The 11,488-nt window shown below is 37.1% G+C and overlaps 1 protein-coding gene and 1 pseudogene across 2 annotated transcripts in view; both read left to right on the top strand.

Moving 5' to 3' along the window:
* The window catches only part of Scfd2 (sec1 family domain containing 2), a 548,660-nt gene that overhangs the window by 363,628 nt on the left and 173,544 nt on the right, over positions 1-11,488 (top strand). The gene's annotated exons all lie outside the window — the stretch shown is intronic.
* The window catches only part of LOC105741658, a 61,222-nt pseudogene continuing 59,322 nt past the window's right edge, over positions 9,589-11,488 (top strand).

The raw sequence follows: 11,488 nt of genomic DNA, 5'->3' as shown, positions 1-11,488 counted from the left end.
AAGTTTGGATATACAACAATGTATTACAAACTGTGACACACTTAAAAATGAATTATCTATCTAATAAGAAATGTACTGGTTATGGCATAATAGTGCACAGCAGGCAACAAAATACAAATTGTATTGATAAATGAAGCATCCCCACCACAGTGTCCCTACGGGATTAGAAAAACAAATGCCAGAACTACATTTCATTGAATGTAGTGTGGTAACTAAGTACCACACTATAAAACAAGTTAATGAATTCCATCAGTAGAGTGCATGCAGTCAGGAACAATATCCATAAAACTTAATACAAAAGAAGAAGTAAAGTGCTGTAAGTTTACCTGAATTCTTCTTTCTGTAGACTAAGTATTTGTTAAGGTCTCTTTTGGCTGTTTTGTGTTAGGATACCACATTATCACCAGGAGCAGCACAGCTATACTCCTATTCTTGTCCCTGAATCTAGGTAAAATTCATTCATTGAATTTTTAGTTGCTGTAACGCTACTTATAGTAAAATAGTTTTGTGTTAACTTTCTATAAGTTCCCACAGTTCACTTTAGACCTAAGACAATTATTCTTTTTGGGGCAGTAGAGGAGGAATTAAGGTGAAAAGATAGTTAAAAACAACTCATGGCCTGGCAAAACAGAAAAAAAAAATAACTTAGCAGTAAGAAATACTCTTATCAATCGCTTCTTGGCCTTTTGGCTAAGATCACATGTAGAAATACTCTTGTCTTCTAATGGGCTCACTGTGTAAATGCAGTGATAGAACTGTAATATATTGTGATTTTAATTCTGGCTGCATCAGAATTAACAAGAGAGCTTTCTAAAGTTAAAAAAGCTGGACAAACAGGAAGTGGAGGAGGGATGAAATCTGAGACCTATTATATCACAGCTTCCATGCTAAAGGTATTTTTAACAGTAATTTTCCTATTAAAGCAGAACATAGGACACATGAGAGCAGGTGGTGAGTGTCAAACCTGAATGGCTAGACAAGAGCTATTCCTGAAGGGCCCTGCATGTGCTGGCAAGCAGGATAGATTTTGTTCTTTAAGCAGTAGGAAGTCATAGAACTTGGAGACCAATGAATGGGATTGCAGTGAGTCGTGAAAGAGTTATGTGCTGATGGGCAATGGACTCTATAATGAAGATACTGCAATATTCAGGGCACTAATAATGAGAGCCATTGTGATAGATGAAGAGGAAGGCAGTGCTTTTAATTGGTGCTCAAAGGGCAAAGTCAATTGGAACATGGTGTCAACTGTGAAAGAAACTTTCTAGTTTGGACAGTTAGGTGGTCTTGTTTTGGAAGATAGAATGAATAGATGAAAAACAAGTCTGAGAAGAGCACAGTGGACTCGATTTTTGCTAAATGGCTTTGGCATGGCTGTGGAATGTGTAACAGGCGTGATTAAGAACATCTGTGCAACAGGCGTAACTATTTTAGTTTCATACTAGTCTCCCTGCTCCTGCTTCTTCTCTCTTACAATCTTTTCTTATGCTAGCAGCCAAACTTGTCCTTTCACAACATATGTCAGACCATGTTTTGCCTTTCCTTGCAAAATTCATCAGTAGCTCTCTACCTCATTCAAGGTAAAAGCCAAAGTGAAGGGTGTAGGCGCAGGGGAGCCAATATGTAAACTCTGACCTCCCTCCTACTTTCCTTACCTTGCTCATTTTGCCTTAGCTGCAAAAGACTGCATAAGTCCTCCAGGCAGCCATGACAGCTCCTCACATAGGGCATTTCGATGGCCTCTCTGCCTCAGGTAAGAGTGGTGGAAGCAGTAGTGGTTTTTGCCTTTATCTAAGCCAAGAGCAAGGTCCAGGGAACTTAGTTAAGTGAAAGAATGGCTCCTTTACTCACCTGCTCAGGTGCTTCCTGCATTGCCTTACTTTTCCTCTCCTGACACTCCTTTTTTTCCGCTTAGAATATTCACATTTACATCTGTAGTCTAAATAGCTAAAACTCAGATTTACAGTGAATATTTAGTGTAAATATCTATATAAAGTTACATTCAATCGATCAATGAATATTTGTAAAGTATATTCTAAGTACAGAGCATTATACTAAGCACTGAATACATTACACTAAGCAGTAAATACCCATGGCTTCATGAACCTGCATTACAGAGGGAAGATGAACAGAGATAAGCATTATTGTGTACTTTAGGGCTGAGGAGAGGAGAAGGAGCCTGAGTTCTGGAGAAACTGACATGGCAAGGATGAGGGTACTACGAAGAAAAGGGAAGCTGGTCCACATTGAGGCCTGGGGAGAGGAAAGAAAACAAAATCCCAGAAAGCACCAAAGAGTTTAAAGAAGACAGAAAAATTAATTATATTTCTTTTGTGCACAAGATTGAATATTTTCTTTATTTTTTTCTAAAAGCTCAGAATTATCCTTAAAGTTCTTAATTACTTATTAACTGAATTCAGAAAATATGCATTGAGTGCATTCTATGTTTCATGCATTGCTTCAGTAAAACAGTACTAGGCAGATTATAGAATTATAATCAAAGGGATTTTCAAAATAAATTTTAGCCCCAAATCTTCATATTTTAAAATATTACCCACTTGTGGCCTTAGGAAAATAAAGGGTGTATGGAGTTTTATATAATCATTTAGTGACAAAGCTGGGATTTGAAACTTTAGATCCAAAATCAGTATTTAATCCCAAACCCCACACCATTCTCATTTCTTGGAATCAAATTTTTAAAGATACAAAGTTGACTTTTTTAATGATGAAAGTCACTCTGAAATGTATTCTTTAAAAAATACTTTCTTTTCAGCTCGATCCATAGGTGTTTTCATCAAATAAAGAATAGTGCATAAAAATACTAGACATGAGAGACTTGATCATTAAATGTAACCATTAGGAAATGTGGTTACAAGAATAGAAATCTACTGGAGCTAGTATGTACTACATAATTAGTGGATGGAAGAGAACTTATTATAGGTTACAATAATGACTGTAACAGCTCAGATCATGTGCCTGCTTTCTACATAGTCTATAATGTCAGGGCAATAATATGCTTTAAGAAAAAAAGGCTCAGGAAAGGATTTCAGGGTGAAGGTGCAAAGAGTAATTCTCAGAAAAAAAGACCAGTGAGAGTGTCTATGGAGCATATGAACTCCACAGAGCCCTCTCGTTGTCCCGGGTCCTGCAGGCAGTGTTGGGACAGAGTTGGAAGTGACTTGGAAGCTTAAAGGAAAAGGAAGCAGAAGAAAGCAGGGAGAGCCTGAAAGCACAGGATTGAAAGTGGGATTAAAGAGGGAGAAAATTTAGTTCCTCCTTAGCTGGTGCAGGTCTGACCAAGGCCTGAGCAAGCAAGACCAGAGGGACTCAGGAAGAAAGATCGCCTATGAGAAGAAACTCAGGAGGAAATGGCCAAAACTAGTGTCCTGCCTTCAGTCTCTGGCTGGAACTTCCCTCTTTCCTAGGAGGACTGGGCTCTGAAGCTCAGGAGGGTGTCAATGAACTTGAGGTGAGTGTTGGAGGCTGTCCACTAGTTACTCCTTATGAAATAGCTCAGGCAAGTTCTTCCTTAAAGCATCTAAAAATAGTGCACATCATCAGGGCTATCACCATGCCTAACATTAATTGTGATGTTTTACTTTCTCAGTGCAGGAGCATACAATCAGCATATCAATATATGAAAATTTGAGAAATTCCACATTTTGTCATTATATTTTGGGCCATTTTTAAAAATGTATTTTGAAGTTTTTATTTAAAAACACTATTTTTAAAAAGAGCTCATGTGTTTTAAAACATGTTAAATAGTACAGTACACAGATGTTCCCCTACAAACTAGTATGTGTCCTATCAAGGCCTTGTATGGTATGCGCATGTGTGTGCATGCGGAAGTGGAACAGCATTAAGAATAATACTGTTTGCCAGTTGCTTTTTATACTCAACACAGTGAGCCCTTTGGCTCACCTTCACATCTTTCTCCTACTGTAACCCTTGTGTTTTCTTATAATTATTTAGCAATTTTTTGTTTCAAATAATAATTTTAAACTTTATATTCAATTTAATTAATTTTATTTATAAATGCATGAAATTTACAGTAATGTGATCAGCAATCCTTTGGGGATCCATGCCACTTATTTCTTTTCTCAGCATTGTTCCTTGTGTGCTGTCTCCCTAATTCATTTCTATTTATCAGTTGACAGCCACCTAAGATTTCCAGCCTAATCATGACACTTTAATTTTGCTGCCATCTGTTTCCTTTTGGCTTGAAGCCATCACTTTGACTTCACTCTTCACTGACGGGGTCTTCATCTGATTCCCCCATGCCTTTCCTACTTTCATCTTATCTGCTGTTACCTTTAGCATGTTTTGAAACTGTTTTATTGAGATATTTTCCTAGCCTTCTTCCCTCTCACCTCTGCTTTGTTTAAACAGAAGCCACTTTAATAATGTACAGTAAAATTGTGTTGTATTGGTAGCCAACCCCACTGTTGTGGGCTAGAATGACAAATTGATAATTATTTTTGGAATAGTCTCTATGGCCCCGTTATTGTTCTGACTTGTAAAGTGTATGTGCTCTCTGGCTTCTATGTCCTAAGGACAAATCCAGTTTTAAAGATTAGACACAGCCTTGCTACAGGACCAGCAGGAGGTAGCTTTTGGGTGGCAACCACAGAGTTTAAAGAGGAAACTAGAGGCTGCTTGAAAAGTGGAGGAATTCTAGGGCTCCATTATGATGTTGCTTTTAAAAATCTAACACTTTCATAAATATAATAGCATACGATAAAATGATAACATTCAGCTGGAAAAAGGGGATAGGAAAAATACAGAGAAAACTATCCTAGTATATAGAGGGGTTTTGGATAGTATTTTATCAGATACCAAAATATTTTCATGTATTTTTTGGAACACATTTTTTCATTTGCTTATTAAGATATTTAAAACCTTTCTTAAAGTTACAATTTCTAGAAAGTCCAATATGTACTTCTCTTGCTATGGGACTGAGAAAGGCAAAAGCTTAGTATGTTGAACCATGGTGAGTCCTAGCCAAGTTGGGCATCCTGACTCCACGCTAGCTGGTTTTGTCTCTGTGGTAACAAGGGCCAAGTGTCAGAGATTTCGAGTTTTTGAAGAAGAAGACTTAAACTACCACATGGAAATAAATGTCTGTGATATCATGTTTTTGAGACCTCTGCAATGAATTTATATACTTCATGATTTGGCATTTTCACCAAGTTGGGCTTTGCAAGCCACATCAGAGGACGCGTGAGAAGGGCTACTTGAAGCAAGCATGTCTGTGCTTTAATGAGACCTATGAGACCAGCTCTAGGTGCTTAAGTATATTTGCAATGTGTTTATCTTTTTGACAGGGCCAATCTGTTCCTCAGCTTGTATTAACAAAGTGGAACATTTATGTACCATGCTATTATCCTGAAAAGAGGACAAATACAAAAATAAAAGAACCACTGGGGGCAACAAATAATGAAAGTAAGGAGCTGGGTAAGCCCTGGGAAATAGGGCTCTGCTGTAGAATGCTCGACAAGAATAAAACTAAGTGTAAGGAACTAAAAGAGTAAATAAGATCTAAAATGTACAATAGATATTGTAAAAGGGAAAGAAATTGCCGAAAAGAAAAGAACAACTGGGATAGTAAAAGAAGAAAGAACGGGGGAAATACACACACACACACACACACACACACACACACACACACACACAGTAGCTAAAATAATTGTACTACTAATTTTTGTTCATTGAAAAGAACACTTAGTGCTTATATTGTTTGATCAATTTTGCATGCCTATACCTGGTATGTTGAGCAACTACTTTGAAGATAACAATATGCAATATAATAACTATTGTTAATTTTTATTATCTTGTTTTGAAATTCATATTGTTTTGTTTTTTTCCTCTTCGAGACAAAAAAAAGAATAAAACTAAGCGTTTTAGCACCAACAGTTATAAGCAATTGTATTACCACTGAAACTCTGAAGCACAGTTTTTGAAGGGATAATTTATGGATTTTTAAAAAGACTACATCAAACCAATCATAAACCACAGGTACAAAGTGAACTCTTATTTTCAAAGGCAGAGACTACAAGGCTTTTTTCTCTATTATTCCCATCCCTGGCCAATATTTACTCTTGAAAAACTAAATTGTCATACTCCCCAAAATTTAAGAGACTCAGGTATACAAGTTGTTCACTTAATTACTTATACTAAATATCTTGTCTCCTGATTTACATGCTGTTGTTAGCACAGACAGTAGTAAATAGATCTATGTAATGTGGTATTGGTATGGTCTGCATAGAATTGTTGTTAGAGCAACTGTACTATAAAAAGTCTTAAAGTAAACTAAGTAACATGCAATGGTTATAAATCTGTATCCAGTGTTAGAAACATTTATGAGTCTGCTGGGTTCCCCAGTACTATCCATGAGGATATCTCAAGCATCCCTAATGTGGGATGCAGCAGCACTGAGGATTCTAGAAATAAGCCCCTGCCATTGGGGATCCCGCAGATGGTTGTATGAGCCCTTTTAATTAGCAGGGTACTGACCCAATAATAGCTCCTTCTGAGAGCTGTTTTATATTCCAGTCCACCCATCTGGTGTGGATATGCTGCTTATGGGCCACATAATAAAAGTCTTTATGAAAATACTCACAGCATATGTCTTGTCGCAGATTTATAGACTGAGTATTCCCTGTGGTTTTCTATTTTCTTTCTTTCCCCTTCATCAAATAAAGGAAGTAAACACCCAAAACCTAAGCAGTTATTTAAGTTCAGAAAGATTTTTATCCTATTCACAAAAAATTTTATATCAAAAAGCTTAAATCTCTTAATTTTCCTTTTAAAATTAGTTATCATTTTCACTCTTAATAAAGATCACTTACAAAATCTATGAGGAAGGTTTAAACCACTAAGAAAGAATGATGTTACAGCAATAGTGGAAGTTCCTAAACCTGCTCAGAGGCAATGAGAAAAGAACACAGAGCTCTGGTTTGCAGAAAAGATAGGAACGTAGAGAATAATGACTATTTGTCATTGCACAATTAATAGAATCTTGGGTGAGCCAAATAGCTTTGCCGATTAAAGTGCCTGCTTAGGCAGACACAGGAGCTGGTATTCCCTGGGTGTGCTGTGCCGGCCCTGCCCCTGGGGCGCACTGAGATGGCTATTGAGACTGGGCGCATGCCTGTAATCCCAGCACTTGGAAGGCTGTAAACAGGAGGATCACTATGAGTCCGATCCATGCAGTAAGACCCTGTACACCCTGTCCTAAATACAAAAAACAAACAAACAAACAAAAAAACAATTGGGCTGGAGAGATGGCTCGGTGGAATAAGCACTTCCCTGGCAAGCACAAGGGCCTGAGTTCAATCCCCAGTTTTGACCAAAATAAATAAATAAATAAATAAAATTTTTTTAAAAACCAATTAATACGATCTTAAAGAAATTCTCAGCCAATATAATTAGAGGACTACAAAGTACATTTTTTGAGTTCAACACAATGACATGCTTTTCATTTTATATACTAAGAACTTCCATAATGAAACATTGAACCTCAGACACATTTTTAAAATTTTTTATTTATTTGTTTTTTAAATGTGTTTGGTACAGAGTCTCACTACACAGCTTGGACTCATAGTGATCCTCCTCTTTTCAACCTCCCCAAGGCTGGGATTACAGGTATGCGCCACCACACCCTGTCTCTGTGGCTGGGTAGGCATGCTCTGGGGCGGGGTTGGCAGGACATGTGATGCCAGAGATCAAAACTGGTCCCTGCACTTGCCTAAGCAGGTGCTTAGTCTGCTGAGCTATTTCACTGGCCCTAATTTTTTTTATTTTAAAGAAAGAAAAAAGTAATAAAAATGATACAGAACTTCAAAGTAAGATGATAGGAAACTAACAGGGGCTATATTGCATATTGTTATCTTCAATGTAGTTGCTCAGATTACAAGATACAGGCATGCAAAGTTGATCAAACAATATAAGCACTAACTGATTTTCAATGAAATAATAAATATTAGTAGTGCTATTACCTTAGCTATCTTGTGTGTGTTTAAATTTTTTTAATTTTCCCTTCCATCATTGTAGAAAATTTGAATGAACCCCACTGTATGAGACTCATGTGTGATTAGAGACAAAATCAAGTTTTTACTGAACTTTCATCTTGAGAATCTATAGGAGGGCTTTTGTTGGTATGCAAATACTGTATGACTATATGTGAGAGATAGATAATGATTGTGTGCATATATACATATTATATAATACTATATATGTATATCTATATATCTATATCTATATCTATATCTATATCTATATCTATATCTATATCTATATCCTTGTTTTTCCTTTCTGTGTTTTTTCTCCTTGTCTTGTTGTATAATGGACAAGGCTCAGCAGCTTCAGACAGAAGGTGTGATTGCTACATGAGACTTTACTTGCATATCTATTTTCATCAAAACCAGACCGTCTTAAAATGAGAGCCATATAAAATAAGCTCTTCTGTGAACATATTAACATCTATGAGCAAAGATACATACAGGAACCAGTTATCAATCTGAAAAATTATATCCAAGAAAATCCAGTCACCTTCACAATTGAGGCTGGGCCAAGCAAAGGTAATTTCTCTTGAGGAGACTCCCTGGTCTGTGATTCCTTTCCAGATTCCTTTGCCAGCTGTGGGCAGGGGAGTTCTTTTACCAGATCCCAATGAATGCCAACAAATAGCTTAGTAAATCAGAAAATGTGGCTTTTTCTATTCATTTTTCTTTTCAGAAGTAGCTCTTCAACATGCTGTTCTTGTTAAGGAAAATTTTGGGAACCATGTGACTCTAGTACAGTCAATTTGTGTTTCCAATTAATTTTCAAAAAATAATACACACTTTCAAAGGTGCAGAGCACTGCCATTTATTTTTTGCTGAATGCAATCTTCATAAAAACTTCCATGTTCTAGTTTGCAATAAAGAAAATATCCAAATACAGATCTCCCAGGACTTTCTTAAACTGTGACATTATATTCACTGTTGCATCAATGTTGTATTCATTGTGAATCTTTCTCATTGGCCTTATTTGGCCAGAATGAGTCCCTGTCCTCTAATGTACATATATAGTTTTAAACACAAGAATCCAAAGAAATGTAAATAATGAAAACAAATATTGAAATATACATTTTACAATATATAACTCATAGAAAATTCAAGTCCTCACATCCAGCTTCTTAGAAAAATCTCTATTTTGCGAAATACTTATCCATATTTTTCCTATGTAGTTAATGACATACATGTGTATTTATTTCTTCAGACAGAATCACTTTTGCCGAAACTTCTACAATTTACCTTTCTCTTAAACAATTTTATACAAAACCACCTTATTGGGGCCGGGGAGATGGCTCAGTGGAATAAGCGCTTCCCTGGCAAGCGCAGGGGCCTGAGTTCATTTCCAAGTTCTAAAAAAAAAAAAAAAGCTAAAATTAGGGGGTCAGGGGTCGGTGTTTTCGGTGTTCCGGTCAAGGGCGGAGCGAAGAGCGGGCGGGCGGGAGACGCCGGCGCCAGACGCAGAGGAAAGGAGCAAGAGTAGCTACCTAGAGGCCGCCGGATCAGCAACAACCTAGCTAGCCGCGCCACTGCCCCCATGGCGGCCGCCAAGGTTACTCATGAGGACCATGGTACCTCCGCTGAGAATGCAGACGAATCCAACCATGACCCCCAGTTTGAACCAATAGTTTCTCTTCCTGAGCAAGAAATTAAAACGCTAGAGGAAGATGAGGAGGAACTTTTTAAAATGTGAGCAAAGCTGTTCAGATTTGCTTCAGAGAATGATAGTCCAGAATGGAAAGAACGAGGCACCGGCGATGTCAAGCTCCTGAAGCATAAGGATAAGGGGACCATCCGCCTCCTCATGAGGAGGGACAAGACCCTAAAAATCTGTGCCAATCATTATATCACGCCTATGATGGAGCTAAAGCCAAATGCTGGCAGTGACCGTGCCTGGGTCTGGAATACCCATGCTGACTTGGCCGATGAGTATCCCAAGCCGGCGCTGCTTGCCATCCGCTTCCTAAATGCTGAGAATGCACAAAAATTTAAAACAAAGTTTGAAGAATGCAGAAAAGAAATTGAAGAGAGAAAAGGACTGGGCAAAAATGATAATGCAGAAAAAGTAGCTGAAAAGCTAGAAGCTCTTTCTGTGAAGGAGGAGAACAAGGACCCTGGAGAGGAAGCTGAAGAGAAGCTGGAGAAGCAGAGTCCTCTTAACGTCTCTCCTTTTCCTTTCTTCTTCTTCTTTTCTTTTTTAAATTTTGCCCTCCTCTTTTTTTGGTTTTCATTCTGTTTTGTTTCTACAAGAGACTTTATATAAAGAACTGAGTTCCAACATTCAGGGCATTTTTTTGTTTTGTTTTTCTAAGTTTTTACCCTATTGAAGATGACTTCAGAAAATCCATTCCCCAGTCATGTAAATGTACTGTGCTAACTTCCTTTTCTATAGTGGAAACACTTATTTATAGTCATCAAAAATAGTAAATAAAAAATGCATTTGAAACCTGAAAAAAAAAAAAACCCACCTTATCCTTTTCAGACAGGAAGATTTTATTATTTCTTGCCATAACTTTTGCATGTTCTTATGTTGGTAGGCACTTACAAAATATTATATATTTAATTTTTAGTTTATATATTATAAACTTCACTGCTTTGGGGGTAAAACTTCTCTGAATTTTGAACACAGTCATATAACCACTACAGTTCAGACCCAGAACTGTCCCATCACCCCCAAAGTTTCCCCTTACTGTCCCTTTGCAGTCACCATCCTTTTCCCATCACTCCCTCTGGGCAATCACTGCTCTGTTTTCTGTTGTTAGAATCTTATCTTTACCCAAATACCATAAGAATAGAATCATGCAGTGCGTAGCCTTTCAAATGAGAGGTTTTTTCACTTAGAATGATGTCTTTGAGATTCACTAATGTTCTGTAAGTTAGGAGTTAACTTAATATTGTTCAGCAATCTTCCATTACTTGGAGACACCAGTTCATTCATCTATTACCAGTTGAAGAATTCTTGGGTTGTTTCTAGTTTTTGATATAATGAATAAAGCCATTATAAATATTCACATATAGGGTTTTGTGTGAATATAAGCTTTAACTTCACTTATATAAATACCCAGTTTTAGGATGACTGGGTTGTATGTTTGGCTTTATAAAATGACATATTTTTGCCAAAGTGTTTGTATCATTTTACATTCTCACCAACAGTATATGTGGGTCCCAGTTCTCCATCTCTTACCCTTACTTAGTATTATTAGTTTCTTTTCTTTTCTTTTTTTGAACCATTCTAGTAGGTGTGTAGTAATATCCCATGTGGTTCTCGTTGTGCATTTCCCTAGTGACTGGTGATGTGCCAGATCATCTCCTGTGCTTGCCATTTGTGTACCTTCTTAGGTTAAGTGTCTTTTCGATTTTTTTTAGCACTTTAACATTGGGTGTTTAAGGTAAGCATTTGTTTAAAGATTTCATCTTTTTTTAGAAGTTGAAAAAAA

Source organism: Octodon degus, unplaced genomic scaffold (genome assembly GCF_000260255.1).
Source record: "Octodon degus isolate 3935 unplaced genomic scaffold, OctDeg1.0 scaffold00019, whole genome shotgun sequence".
Lineage (NCBI taxonomy): Eukaryota > Metazoa > Chordata > Mammalia > Rodentia > Octodontidae > Octodon > Octodon degus.
This window is presented reverse-complemented; position numbering and strand designations above follow the sequence as displayed.